Source organism: Petaurus breviceps, unplaced genomic scaffold, assembly GCF_028583685.1.
Source record: "Petaurus breviceps papuanus isolate PSGF00001 unplaced genomic scaffold, PetGlider_PUasm1.0 90825, whole genome shotgun sequence".
Lineage (NCBI taxonomy): Eukaryota > Metazoa > Chordata > Mammalia > Diprotodontia > Petauridae > Petaurus > Petaurus breviceps.
The window spans coordinates 18,840,796-18,856,305 of record NW_027187353.1 but is presented as its reverse complement, the minus strand read 5'-3'; the positions used below and the strand labels follow the sequence as shown (position 1 = coordinate 18,856,305).

At 42.7% G+C, this 15,510-nt stretch overlaps 1 protein-coding gene across 11 annotated transcripts in view; it reads left to right on the top strand.

The window, feature by feature from the left end:
- PEAK1 (pseudopodium enriched atypical kinase 1) overlaps positions 1–15,510 on the top strand; it is a 280,555-nt gene that overhangs the window by 146,812 nt on the left and 118,233 nt on the right. For all 11 annotated transcript variants that reach the window (XM_069071434.1, XM_069071426.1, XM_069071435.1 and 8 more), the window contains one exon: positions 7,541–7,707. The gene's annotated coding sequence lies outside the window, so the exon portion shown is untranslated. The remainder of the gene's footprint in view (positions 1–7,540; positions 7,708–15,510) is intronic.

Here is a 15,510-nt window from a genome sequence, read left to right as displayed (position 1 = left end):
AAATAGTAAGGAGTGAAATATTTAGTTATCATATCTCCAAGTGTAAATGGGATGAACTCACCCATTAAACTGAAGCAGATAGCAGAATGGTTTAAAAACCAGAATCCTACAATTTGTAGTTTACAAGAAACACACTTGAAACAAAGAGATGCATGTAGCATAAAAGTAAGGGACAGGAGGAGAATTTATTATGCTTCAACTGAAGCAAAGCAAGCAAGATGATTTCAGAAAAACCTGGAAGGATTTACTTGAACTGATACTAAATGAAATGAATAGAACTAGGAAAATGTTGTACACTGTAACAGCAATATTGTTCTACAAAGCACTGTGAATGACTTAGCTATTCTCAGCAATACAATGATCCAAGAAAATCCCAAAGGTCTAATGATGAAACATACTATCTGCCTCCTGAGAAAGAACTGATATTGTTTGAATACAGACTGAAACATGCTATTTTTTCACTTTCAATTTTTTATTTGAGACTTCTTATTCAGAATGACTAATATGGAAATATTATACCTAATTGTACATGTATAACCTATATATCTGATTGCTTACTCTCTCAGAGAGGGAGAAGGGGAGGGTGAGAGGGATAGAATTTGGAACTCAAAACTTTAAATAAAAAAATGTTTTCAAAAAAATTTTAAACATCATAACAAAAGAGACATTTATTGGTGACCGTAGGAGCCAAACAAGATGTGTCTTTGCGAAGTAGTATAACTGATTCATTAAATCTAGGAGTGAACATTCATACTCCAAGAACTGCACCATTTCCTACCTTTTCAAACAGTTTACTTGCAGCCTGACTCTTCATATAGTCTGCACAAGTGACTGTGAATTAATTAGATTAAGAAACATTTTCTCTTTTGTTTCCAACTAAATTATTTCACTTTTGTTTTTAAATAGAAAATATCTAAAGTATCACTAAATTAAGAGCACAAGGACATACTAGCTTTTTAATATTGGAACAAATATTTATCAGTCTGATCAGTGGTTTTTAGATTCTGCATTCATGGCTTCAGTGCATCAGCCTTTCTGGCAGCTTCATGTTCATGAAATTGTGCATGAAAGCAATACCCTGTGCCCTCTGAGAGCTCCGTGGACGTGGGGGTTGGGAAGCAGTACGGAAGACTCTCCTGCTCAGAAGAATCCTATAGCTGGCATCTCAGATTACTCAGAGAAGTTTCAGTCTGTGCACTCTGAAGGATCCAAAAGGCAGCTCTGGCACATGAACCCCATGAGGGGGTCATATTGTATAGGTATGGAAAGAGTGAGGTGTTGCATTTGGGGAGGTGAAAGATGGGGTGAAAAAGCAATGATGATGAGGGCGCATGTGCACGTGTGTGTTTGTGTGAATTTGTCCTAAGATCATGGGATTTAGAGAGAGACAGCATCTTGGATATTATCCCGCCCAACCAACCCTTTCATTTTGCAGATTAGGAAAATTGAGTTCTATAAAAGGGAAGTAGTATCCCGAGGTCACACAGGCAGCGGGAAACAGCATTGGGATTTGAATTATGCCCACAACTTCAGTGTTCTTTTTACTCTATGACAGCTACCCCCCAATCTCCATCAGCTCTCATTCTCCTGTGACCCCTGTCACCACACCCATATCTGGCCCAGGTTAGTCAGTCAGACCTCAGAATCATAGGAGGTTCCAGCCAAGCCTGAACTTCAGGGATGGAGGGAAGAGAAATGGTTGCAAGCCATGCCTCTAGAGAGAATAAAATGTTCAAGGATTGTACAGTCATAGGTCCAGGTCTGATCAGAACCTTAGAACGCCATCTCATTTCAACCTCCTCACTTTGCAGATGAGAAAAGCAAAACCTAGTGTGGTCGTGATCTGCCAGAGATGACACAGTAGTGAGTTCCAGGCCTGGGATTCAAATTCAGCTCCTCTGATCCCATGGCCAGGACTTGGCAGCTGTCAGGGAGGGAAGGGAACCAACAGGGATCATAGAAAGGGAATGAGAAGTAGAAGCAAAGGAGGCCAAGCTGAGATCTTTGCTCATTTCAAATCTAAAACCTACATAAAGCTTTGTATTTAAAAATAGTTTAAAAGTTGATGGTGTTGAAATTCATTATAAAGGGAAAAATTGTGACTGTAGAATAGAAGAAAAAAGGTAACACTAACCAATTGCTTCAAGTCTGTAAAATAGTGATGAAATTCATTCATCCCTAACCAGACATCCGACTGCTTGGAAGTGACAGTGTGGTGTAGAACATTTAATTCATGTAACTTAGAAGAAACTGTTGTTTCTAAAAAAGAATGGGCCTATATAATTCCATACTGAGAATTCTCTGCGTGAAATGTTTCCAAAGTATAATCAAAGTAACTTGGTCAGTTTGTTTCTAACTTATTTTGAATAAGCATTTTGTTCCTTGAAGAGATGACTTTGTGTTAGTCATGTGTTTGCTGGAAGGAGGGGCTGGCAGGAGAAAGGGAGGTGTGGGAAGAAACAGGCATTTTCACATACTGAGAAAATGAGGGCTTAATGGTTATGCCTCCTCTTCACCAAGATCCCTGGGAGCCCAAGGAGGCTTGTGTTGAGAGGGAAGGAAGTTTTTCTTCACTTGGAATTTGGCTGAGGGCTTAGGACTTAAGGTCTTCAGGAGGCTCTCAGATCTGGTCAAAATCATGGCGATAATTGCTCCTCAGATTTTTGTCTCACTTCTCATTACTTCATCTGTTTTATGTTTTCTGCATTTTCCAGTAGTTTGTGAAAGGCAGGACACAGGAACAAAATTGGCCACAGGTAATTTGTTGTTGATTGTATATCTTTTGCAAAAGGTGCATGAAAATAGTCCCAAAAGGGCAGTTGATAATTGGACTTTATCATCTGCATGATTTTATCCCTTAGAAACATTTAAATCCTGGTTGAATCAATAACTTTTTGTGCCCAATTTAATTCGTAAATATGTATTAAGTGCCTGTTATTAGCAAAGTACTGTACTAGACTCTCCAGGAATCCAAAGACCAAAAATGGAAGAGTCTCTCTTCAAAGAGCTTACCATTGTGGGGGCAGGGGCACGACATGGGCATTGAGAAACAAATGCATTTGGGGAGGGGGAGAATACTAAGGGGTAGTAGGGCAGCATGGTTTGGGATTTTGTGTCTTTTTGGAAGAGGTGCAACCAAAGCTAAACCTTGCAGGAAAATGGGGATTCTGAGAGTCAGAGATGAGGACGGGAATTATGGGCCTGACAGATGGGTTGGCAAGTGCACCAAGGCAGCAGAGGGAAGCCCAATTTCAGAGAACAGTTAGAATTGTTGTTTGCTAGGAGATACACTGGCCGGGTCCAGAGGAGCAGGGTGAAAGGTTGGTTGGACCCAGAATCTGGAAGGCCTTTGATGTTTGGCTGAGAGAGTGGGCTCTGGAATGACCTGTGTCTGAGACTTTGATGGGTAGTCAAAAGGAGACTTGGATTTTATTAAATTACTTATTAAATGTCATTTACTAGTTGTATGACTTCAAGTAAATTACTTCCTTTTTCTGATCCTATAAAACAAGGCAGTTTGACTGCATGATCTTTAAAGTCCTGTCCAGTTCTGAAATTCTTTCATTCTCAGTCTTTTCTTTCTTCCTGAAGAAAAGACTGCTGCTATATGTGGCATACCTCTTGTATTCCTCTTACTGTCTTTTCTGCACTGGTGTTTTTGCTTTATAGTATAGGGAAGGCCATCATTTCGCTGTTTGGTGCTGAATATGTGGTTAGTTCATGCAGAGTTTCAGAACTCATTTTCTTTATCCAGAAACCTGCTTTCCCTCCTTTCTTCCTTTCTTCCATCCGCCCATTCATCCTTCCTTCCATCCCTCCAGAACTGAACCTGTCTGTAATGCATGAAGCCCTGTCCCATGGAGGCTGGAGGGAGAGGCCTGAGATTATGACTCATCCACAGGCTGTTGCATAAAGTAGGGGAAGGGGAATGGGGACTGGGGGATGTTGCTACTTTTAGACAGATGTTTAAGCTGTTTAAGGACAGCCTCCTTGCTTCTGTGATGTTGGGCCCAAGGAGAAAAAGGAGAAGGAAGCTTGTTGCATTTATATGTAGGGGGAAAAAAAATCTCTCAAGTCAAAATAAAAGTTGGATTTGATTTGGGCAAAATCTGTACATTAACTGAAACTCAACCCCAAAGAAGCTTTGATCTAACTGCTAGTCCTTTCTCAGGAGATATTTATGACATCACAGTGTGTCATTGTGTTGGATACTAGTGGATGGCTTTCTAATCACACTGCCATTACCTATTGTCTCTGTAATGACTCAAGAGTATTTGGCTGCCTCCCCTTACTGCCTTGGCTTTCATAATTCAGAAGTGGAACGGATGTTGTACATGTGAAGATTTTCGGTAGCAAGAACAAAGAACTCTTCACCCTGTTTCTTCACCTCCCACTGCTCTGTGTGCCCTTGGTCAGTGGCCCAGAGCTAGGGCTGTGACTGTCAACCAGAAGGTTTTCAAAATCTCTTCATCTCACCACCCTGAGCCATGCTGGCTGAGCTCAGAGCCATCACTGAAATAAGCTGATGTTACATTCGTCTTGCTAAATAATTTTTCTCCTTATAGCATGCCAACTACGTGGATATCAAGGGTGTTACCCATTTCTGGGCTTCATTACCACAGTAGGAAACAAGGAAGCCTAGTGGCTCAGCTACACAGCCCTGAATCACTTGATAGGGCAATAGCAATAGTGACCCTGTGTGAAACTTGGAGGTTTATTAGAGGCCTTTGTCACATACATTGTCACATTTGAGCCTCATAGTAGTCCTGTGAGATGGATGGACAAGCTAATGCTTGTCCTTTTACACATAAGGACTTTAGGGCTCAGAAAGGTTAGTCCTGGTCACACAACTAGTCTGTGTCAGAAGGGATTCAAACCCAGGTCCCATGGCTCTAGATCCAATTTCCTTTCTGTTCCAGGAGAGTGCTTCCCTTTGACTCAAAGAAACCTAAATAACCAATGCAGCCCCTGAGCAGGATTACCAAGTCACACCTGCCCCAGCAGTGTTCAGAGAGGTTTCTCTGTTATGGAGGAAGGCAGTACATGATATCATGTACTGTCATATCATGATGATAGACCATAATGGATGGTCACCATTGTGACCCAGAGAACGACTAGGCAGCAGCGCTGGTCCCGAGAGTGGAGCTCCTGAGAGTTTGATCAAAGCAGCTGGAGAAGTGTCAGTATACTGGCTTTTCTGCTGATATCCAGCAATCAGGATTTCATTCTTTTTTTTTTTCCTCAACTGTTATTATGAAACCTTCAGAGAATAAAGACTTAAAACTAGTCTCCAGGGGGAAAATATCCCAATATACATATTAAAAAAAAATATTCCCCTTGTGGGGCAGCTAGGTGGCGCAGTGAATAGAGCTCCGGCCCTGGATTTGGAGGACCAAATCCAGCCTCAGACATTTCTCTCTCACACACACACACACACACACACACACACACACACACACAAACTAGCTGTGTAACCTTGGGCAAGTCATTTAACCCCAATTGCCCTACTCTTCATCCCTCCAAAGAAGCAAAAAAAAAAAAAAAACATATATATTCCCCTTGGGAGGGCAAGGAGTTGTATTACAAGGGTAGAAAAAAATTCTAGTATAATGGAACAAGCAGTAGCCTGAGAGTCAGGAACCCTGGATTCTTTTAGCAGCTCTACCTTGAGACCTTGGGCCAAAACTCTTAGAGAGTCACAAAGGCTTGGAGCTGCTGCAGAACCCAACATGACCTACATGGGAGTCTTTTTGCTTATGTTCGTTATGAGTGTTGCAAAGAAGGATGGGGCAGATGCCCTGAGAATGAAATGGTACTGCTCACTGCTTTGAGGGAGAGAGAGTGAAAATGAAGGATGGCCTAGCAATAGTGAAAGGTGCTTTTTAAAAAATTGTGCATGTTTAAAATTTTTGTTGCTGTTTAAGTCATTTCAATCATACCTGACTCTTTATGACCCCATTTGGGATTTCCTTGGCAAAGATAATGGATTGGTTTGCCATTTCCTTCTCCAGTTTATTTTACAGATGAGGAAACCCAGGGTTAAGTGACTTGCCCAGGGTCACACAGCTAGTGTCTCTGGCAGGATTTGAACTCAGTAGCCACTGCATCATCTACCTAACCACAAATCCCCATGAGTGCCGTGGTTGGGTAGAGCTAGATAAGTACTAGATACAGTGGATTAGAGTGTGTTACCAGTGAAGATGTGCATATCAAAAGCATAGAAAAAAATTGTCAGCTCAGAGAAATTTAGCTAGAAAGTGAAGTAGACTGGTCATTTATCCAGAGCAAAGGATAATAGGCTGTTCACCAACACGGTACATTTGTCTCCATGTAATGCCAGCGGGTCTGGAGGAAGGGCCCCAGCAAGTTTGGTCAGGGGTTTATAAGAGAGCATAGGTGGAAGACAAATTGCAATCTGCACAATTGAAGAGAATACTAACATTAGGGAAATCACAGGTTCATCAAAGTCCAAGGCCTCATCTTAGCATGGAGTGACTCTGGATGGAATTCTGAAAGGAATTCATAAAAGGTCTGCCTGATCCTACCCAATGCTGGAAAGACTTAAAGGACAATCCAAACAATAGACTATGTCTGTAATTGGAGATGAGCCCACCTGGGTGCAGAGACACCCATGCCCAGAGGAATGACCACTAGAATGAACGTGATTGTACCAGTGGAGTAGAAAAGAATTGGAAGGTCTGCTTCTCTGAATTTTTCAAACTGACTGAACAACAAAGTATTGAAGCATATTGTGGTCTAACTTCAGATCAGAAGTTAGCTCACACTTAGATTTGGTAGCATCTGCTTTTTTTGTAGCTCAAGGGGAAAAGCTTAGGGAAAATATTCCAAAATTGAATGTTGTAACTGTGTCTTCCTGCTTGTCATTTTTTATCACATTGAAAAAAAAAATCCCCATGTTCAGTGGTCTCTGAAAAGATTAATGCTGAAGCATTTCTGGTGAAACCAGCTGTGGGAAGATGAGGAGGGTAAGCCTGGAACACAGACTGGCCCCTTTGCCCTTGCAGATCCGGCCTCTGAAGCATCTTGAGTTACTGAAGTATGGGCCACCCTACAAACAGAAAGTGAGGCTCTTCCAAAATGCATTGCATTAATAAGTGGGTGTTGCAGGAAATTGTTTTTCTCAAGGTTTGGAGTCTAATGAGCGGCCGTGTGAACACAGAAAATCACATTTCAGGCCCCAGTTTCCTCCTGTGTAAAATGAGAATTGGCCTAGATGATCTGAGAAGCCTTCTAGGTGTAATAATAGTGATCATCATCCTAGCCAGCATTTATGTAGCTTTAAGGTTTACAGCCCACTTGACACGGGTTATCTCATTTAATGATGTTCTATAATTCTTTGTGACCTTGGACTAGTGCCCTCTCTGCTTCTCAGTTTTCTCCTCTATAAAAAGAGAGTATTGGGTCACATGATCTCTAAGGATGTTGCCCGTTGTGGCGTTCTGGAGAAAAAAATTATAGTAGCTTATATGTGAAAATGGCATTTGAACACAGAGAGTTGTTTCTTTCTTTTGTCTTCCAGAAAACATTGTTTTCCTGATAAAGCAACACAAAGCATAAGACAAAAAAAGAAAGGAAATTCACCTTGAAGAAATCCAAAGCACTTTGAAGTTTTAAAGAAACCTTCCATCATCTGCTGCTAAAGCCACATTGGGCCCTGGGATGTATCGAGTGCTTTGCATGTAAATGGTAAATGAACTTCTTTCCTGTTGTTTTCTTTACCCATCAGGAATTTGTGAGATTATTGGAGAGGATTTTCTTTTAAATTTAAATGTAGTTGCCAAAAGTATTGATAAAGCTGTTAATTTTATAACTAGCATTAAGCAAAATGACATTTTCATTTGGCTTCTTAACATCTAATTTTCTAGCTAGTGGAAGAGTTGTTCCATCTTTCTTCAGACAGATAATACCTCCTGAAGCAACGGTAGCTTTTAAGTCGATCTAAAAACATGACATCATGCTCTGAGGTTGACACATGCATTTTAATGTTCACTCTCACTGCATGGCTTTTCATGCTATGGAAAATAGTAGGGTCTCCGTGCGCAGGACTTGGCACTCAGGAAATTCCTGAATGCTGCTTTCTGGTTATTCTCAGTTCTCTCTCCCCTCCCTCCACATTCTGTGCCTCCCCACTCCTTCCACCTCATAAATTTACTAAATCACACTAAATAGTCAAAGTTGGTGGAGAGAGAATTGGGTATAAATGTGGCTTTTGGCATTTCTCATCTCCTCCCTTTGGTCTTTATTGCTCTGACCTTTTTTTCCCTTCCTTGTTCTCCTCCCTTTGCCCCCACTTCTCTTTTTGCCTTATCCCATTTAGCTCTTTGCTCTGAGGAGAATTGGACAGATTCAGGGGAGGCAGAAAAAGCAGGAGATTTCAATTTAATTTAGCAAACATTTATTAAACACCTACTCTATGCAAAGCACTGTACTAGACAATGAAATAATACAAAGAAAAACCTAAGAAACCCTGCCCTGGAAGGATTGACTATGTCTTGGGCTAATAGAGCATTGTGCACTAATTAGTAGATAGTGTAGTGGGTAGAGGGCTAGGCCTGGAGTCAGGAAAACTGAAGTTCAGTGCAACCTCCGATGCTTAGGACTCTGGGCAAGTCTTTTAACCTCCACCTGCCCTGGGGCCTATGCTTTACCTAAGTGGCAGGATTTAGATAATCCAAGAGAAGCAGGTGAGAAACATATTGTAGAAGCTAAGAGAGGGGGCCCTGGAGGAAGAGGGTGGGAGGATGATTATCAGTGTCCTAAGGTGCAGAGAGGCCAAGGAAGGTGAGGCCAGGGAAAAAGCAGTTATTATTTGAGAGGATCCATAGCCTTGGAGAGAATGGAGTTTGACCAGTAGCCTGCCAGAATCCAGTTTGCCGTTCTTTGAAAAGTGACTAGGCAATGAGTGAGGGAGAGCAGCAAACATAGGCCATACTCTCTTGGACTTTGGCAGTGAAAGGGATATAAGAAAGAGGGTAATGAATCAATGGGATGGCAGTGTCAAGAAGTGATTTTGTTATTAAAGCGTTCTTCCATTTTTAGTCTTTGTTGGCCCTTTTCATGTGCTTGGTCAACAGGAAGAGAGAGACAGAAATTGATTGAATAGGTGTAAGGAGAGGGGTGGAGTGTGAGATGCTCCATGGGGCAGTCTGTTGGAAGATTCAGGTTGGCATTGTATACAGAGACACAGGTAAAGGGGCTGGCCTCGGCAAGAAGAAGGACCACTGATTTCACAGAGCCAGGAGGGAAGAGGAAGATAGTGAATAAAGATGTAGAAAAATTGTCATATATGTAGTAAGAAGAGAGAAAAAGAAGCATTGGGTGAATGGAGTCTTTTTTCAATAACGAAGGCCTCCAATGTCATCTGACTGTGTGTGTGTGTATGTGTGTGTGTGTGTGTGTGTGTGAGAGAGAGAGAGAGAGAGAGAGAGAGAGAAGTTTTGGAACAACTACAGAGAAGAGTTGAGATAGAGAATCAGTCTAGGATTAATAAAAGCTGACCAGCTCCAGTGAGGAACTATTTGAGACTAGCTGACATGAACTTAGAGTGGGCCATTTGCCCAGTGAGCTGTGACTCTCCAGTGGCATTTAGCAGCTCAGGAGTATAAGTGGCATAGGAGAATGGGCATGATGTCTGCCATGGTGTGACAGCCATAGGACAGCAGCGGGTTCAAGGGTGCAGGGCAGTGTAAAATTGAACAGGTTAACTCTAGGGCCAAGGCAGCAAAAAAAAAGAAATTGGGCCAGCACAGGGATAGATGAAGGAATTAGAGGTTGCAGTGAGAATGAAGGATAGATTTAGGAGGATTGAGGCAGGGGGAGAGAAAGAAAAGAGTTTAAACTCAGAGAGAAATATCTGAATTCAGTTTAACAAGCATTAAGTTGCCAGGCTTTATATGAGGCGCTAGGAAGACAAAAAGCTTTTCCTGCCCTTGAGGAGTTTACATTCTACTGGACAGAAATATAAATCTACAATATGCAAAGTAATTTTAGGTGGGCATTAATTACTGAGCTATTGTGAAAAAGGGGAAAGGGGGAAGAGAGGAGAGGGATCTGAACCAGATGGTCAGCCTAAAAGGCAGAGATGGTGTTCAGTGATGGTGGCAGCTAGGGGTAGCATCCAGGATGGTCAGAGAGGAGCAAGAAGCTGCCCAACTCTTATTCCTGGTCAACCCACTGGATGTGGTCACCAGGGAGAGTGACCAACACTGCAATATCCTCCGGACAGTCAGGATTCTATGAATAATGTAAGACAGAAAAGAGTATAAGAGGATGAGATGGAGGCTGATGGGAAGGTTGTTCATGGACAGTATTTGCAGAGGAAAGGGTAATGAGAAGAGTGGGGAAGGAGATTGGAGAGGCTGTGGAGGAAGGGATTCTCAATCTGGGAGAGATGTCAAATGTGTATCTCTGGGTTTAGATGAGCAGGAGGCACAGATCTGCTAGTCCAAAGTATTGATCATTTGGGATCTTGAGCTTCCAAGATTTTCTCTCTCTAACCTGCAGGGAGCTAAGGGCTTGTGATAGGGACTTAAAATCAGAGGTGGATTCCCAAGAAGTGGGCTAAACCCACACCAGGCACTGGTTCAGCTCAGTCATGATTAACTTGAGTTCAAGCAGTGTAAAGTTCTTTTTTAGTGAGGATTATAAAATGATGCCAGTTAACATTTAATACAAGTCAAAATTCAGCTAATGGGATGTGTGTGAAATAGTCAGGGGTTTTAACGTGTTGCTTTGTCATCTGTCTCCACTTGCTGTGTGCTGCTGCATTACATAAGTACCTACAGTTGTGTGTTCATGTTTTTTAAAAAGAGCTCTTAAAAGCACATAAAAGAAAAAGTACCTCAGATGGAAACATTGACAGCACAAAAGAAAGAGGCTTGTTACATTAGAACAAAACCTTGATGTAATTGAGCAGCATGAACGTGATCGGAGTAATTCTAAACTAGGATGAGACGTTGGTACGCCTCCATTGGCAGTATGGAGCATTACAAAGCAGGTGGGCAAAACAGGGAAAAGAGAAGGAAAAGCGGCAGCATCTTTGTGTGGTCTGCAAACAGCCACGGAGGACCCGCAGAGTCACCGTTAGAGAAGCAGAGCCGGCAGAGGGGCGGGGTGAGCCAGGCCAGTGGCCAGTGCAGACAAGCACACAGAAACTGGCAGATCCTGATGTCTCCAGAAAAGGAGGAAGAAACGGAGACTCTGATGAGCCAGTTTAATAGGAGGGACGCTGGCTCATTCTGAAAAAGGATGCCTTCCCAAACTTAACATTTCTAAGAAAGAACTCAGCCTGGATTTAAGAGTGTTGGAAGATGTCCAAAGTTATGACCAGGCAGCAGAGTATACAAAGGAAAGAAGCTGTGCTCAAAGAATCTGAATGGATCTCTTGAGCTATAGAAGTTGGGGAGCCAGAAGTTATGGGTGCTGCCCCAACGCTGACCGAAGCATGTAGATGCACTGAGATGGGAAGATGATGGCAGTCTCCCTGTGCCCACCAGCATGTGTAGAGATTTAAAGAAAGACAAGAAGCTTCAGTCTATGCTGCTAAAAGATTTTAAACAAGAGAAATGATGATTTTCTCATGTCATCAGTGTAGGGTTATCTCTAGGTACAACATTCAGTAACTTTTTTGGTTTTTAAAATGTTGCTCTGTAACTATTCTGTCACTTTGTACTAAATGAATCATACATGCATTTTCTTATTCTTTGCTATTACATTAATAAGCAGATAAAATTTATTTAAAATTTTTTTTCATTGCATATTTCCATTAGACCGGAACCAATTGCTGTATTTTACATATGATTATAACTTTAACTAATGTGAATTTGAATAATGTGACTGCTTTATGGGATTTGTTATTCACATTAATGGGGACATGGTTGTAGTTACATCTCAAGCTATTAAACGAACCCAGCACAAATCTGTACACTCAGCCTTGATCGGGCCTGGTATCTGTGGCTCCAGACAGGCCAGTGTCAGGCTTAGAGGGGACAACACTAGGCTTTTGCCTGAAATCCCCAAGCATAGTTTTAGGATACAATACAGAAGAGGAAGGAAAACCTCCCAACAAATGGGATTATTTAGGCCTCTGGGCATGAGAACTGTTACCTGTGCTAGACTGGTGGCCAAATTTGGGGGTGAGGGTGGATGTGTGGATTTATAGTGTGCTTGAGGTTGGAGTTCTCTGCACCATCCCTGGGCTACAGGCAATGCCCATCTAGAATTCTGGGGGGCCGTGGGTGTGGAGGGGTGTGTGTGTGTGTGTGTGTGTGTGTGTGTGTGTGTGTTTAGGAAAGAGACTAGCAAAGACCACTTTTCTAGGGCTGTAGAATCAAGCTGCACTGAGGTCAGAGGCAGAGCCCCAGGGCCTCAGTCAGTACAAGCAGTGTGCCCTTAGACACAGCTGCATTGCATGGTTCTTTCCTGTCCTTCAAACAAGGTGCCCCCTTCCACAGGCCTTGGCCTATTTAATAGTAACTTGTATGAAACAGTAATGCCCATGGAGCTGTGGCTATGAAGGTACCTCTCAGGCCCATTCCTCTCAGAACTTTCTTTGGAAGAGATTATTACAGTATCCGTTTTGTTAGGAACATGGCAGTTACTTGGGAGGAAGAACCAATAGCATTGTTTTACCTATGGACTGACCATCATTCTCTTATCAGATGTTATCATTTGTTCACTCAAAGACTTCATGCTTTGATTCTAAGTGCTTGTAAATGGAATGTCAGCCACGCCTGGGTCACTACTCTGAAAGGGACAGACGGCCTGTGTGGAATCTCTCTGCATTCCAGCATCTCAGCTTTTATAGGACCTATTGATTTGAAGCCAGACAGAGTTAAATGTAAATGAAGAAATTATTGGCATTGACAGTAAACATATAAATAGAATCCTAATGATCTGAACACCTAATTAATAATATATAATGGCATTTTTATTCTTTAATTATAGATTCATTTCATAATTAAGGCATGAATGAAAGCCCTTTTGTGCCACTATCAGCTGTGCCAAAGGGAGTTAGTAGATCAGTGAATCCCTTTTAAGAATTCAATTATATCTTGTCTGTACTGTCCTCGATTATACAAAGCAAGAACAAGAGAAAGTCGCGTTTGTAACGAGGCCAATGCTGGCAGAAATCGTAGCCCAGAATGCTCAGAAATGCAGTTAGGGCTGCACGTAGAAAACATCCAGATTGTTCTCTCTTCTCCAGCAGTGGCCTAAGTGTTATCTGCAAAACTTGGCTGCTTCTGTTATCATTTTAAATAACCTGTATTTCCATTTCCATACAGAAACTATAATTTTACATAATAGCGTTTTTAGCACCATATGTCTACCTCGTCCTTCTATTTAAAAGCTTTCTCATTTATTATAGTAACCAGTAACAGAATCACCTACATAATCTATAGGTAATGTAAACATCTGATTTTAATTATTAGTTCCAACTGCCTCTTCTACCAAATTTTTTCCCCAAAAGACAATTATACTTTTATCATGGAGTTTTAGCTCTCTCTCTATGCCAACATTTGAGTACTAACAATAAAATAACCAAGAAGCAGGCTAGAGAGGAACCAAGGAACCTGAACGATCAGAGTCCTAGAAACTCTATACCTGAAAAACTGAAATTTGACCAGAAAGACTTACATGTTAAAGAGCCAACACAGAGAAGCCTTCACAAAATGGGGCCATGACCCTAAATGGAAGTCTTCCCAGTCTCAAGACTCACAGTGTCCACTGCCTTTGTTCATTTTTCCCTTTGATAGGATAGAGAGAGTAAAAGAGGGAGACCAGGTTGTCTTTGGACACTGGTGCCCAGCCCTGGTTTCAGGCTTCATCCATCGGGCAGATATTTACTGGATCCCTGTTACAGGGGAGGCACTGTGATGCAGACTTTGCCCACAGAATACAGGCCTCCCAGTGCCTCAGCTAATGCCCTTTGTGCCGTCTGTAACCAGTGCTTCTCTGGGCAGGAAAGTCTAGTTCCAAAGTCTGTCTGGTCGTGGTGCCCACAAGCGAGCCATCCCACTGTGTTGAGTGGCCTTGGCACAGACTTAAAGCATTGAAGGCTTGCTTCATGGCCTACCTTGCTATCTCTCGGGCGTGGCCTCCTCCAGGCCTGATCCTTTGTGTGCTGGGAGAATAGGAAAGGAAACCTAGCTCCCCTTTCTCACTTATGCTCAGTCCTTTAACCCCAGGCCTCTTTCTGCTCTAACAGTGCATTTAAATTATCCCAGATATGCAGACATTGAAATGTGTAGACCCTTTCAGCCCCTTGGGGAGCTGCCCTCCCACTGAGAGTATAAGAGGAGCATCCTAGATCAGCACAGGCTTTTGTGACATCACTTTCAGGGGCTGATAGCTGAAGGGGCACAGTAAAGCCATGTGGGGGGGGGGGGGCGCTCCCATCCAAACTGGGCTTCCAAGAAGGTTTGGGATAATGAAGGCGGGGTCAGCCAGTAGGGCAGCTGGACGGGTGTGAGAAGGAGATGGTGGGAAGGCTAGCGGGAGCCAGGCTCTGAAGAGCATTCCGGGCTGGCCTGTGAAGCCTGCGTTTTGTCCTAAATATGATCGGAAGGGGCTGAAGATTTCTAAGCGGGACAGGTGGTGATGTGATCAGATCTATACCATAGAAATAGCAGGTTAGCCTCGGTGTGAAGGGAAGACAGGAAGTGAGGGAGACTGGAGAGGGGGCTATTTCAGTGGTCTAACAAGAACCAATGGGAGTTTAAACCAGGGGAGAGTCTGCACAAGTGGAGGGCAGGGAAGGAGTGTGGGAGACAGTCTGAAGAAGCAGCCCATGACCCCCACCTCTTGGGCAGGACTCCACTCCCACCTCCACCTCAGTGTCTCTCGGCTGACTGTCCACCGTGCCTCTATCTCTTAGAAAGCTCTATGTCTTTCCAGGTTCAGGTTGAACACACATTCACTGCAGAGCCTTTCCTGATTCCATGTCCTTCTGCACTGCTCATGCCACGCCCTCCACGGTCACCCTGGGTCTTTCTGGTTTATACCTTGAAATATGCAGCTAGACTGAAAGTCCCCTGAAGGCAGAGACTGTTTCCCTTTATATCCCCAGTGTCTAGCATACAGGAAGAACTTAGTAAATGTTTGGTGATTTATTGATTGATTGAATCAATTTAAGACCTGACAACTGATGGGTGCATGGGTGCAGGTAATAACGGGAAGGAAAAAGTGGTTAGGAACCTAGGGATGGGAAGTTAGGCACCTAGAGACAGATAAATTTGGAGGAGGGATGGACCTGAAGATAAATGAGCTTTGGTTTGGGCATATTGAATTTGAGTTGCTTTTGGGACATCTGGGCGCAGGTATCTAGAAGGGAATTCTGAGAGTCTACCCTCCTACACAAGGCTTTTCCTGATCCCTCAACTCCAGCAAAGTTGGAGATCAGGAGAGAAATCAAGATGAAGATAATAAGATAGATAGATAGATAGATAGATAGATAGATAGATAGATAGATAGATAGATAGATAGATAGAT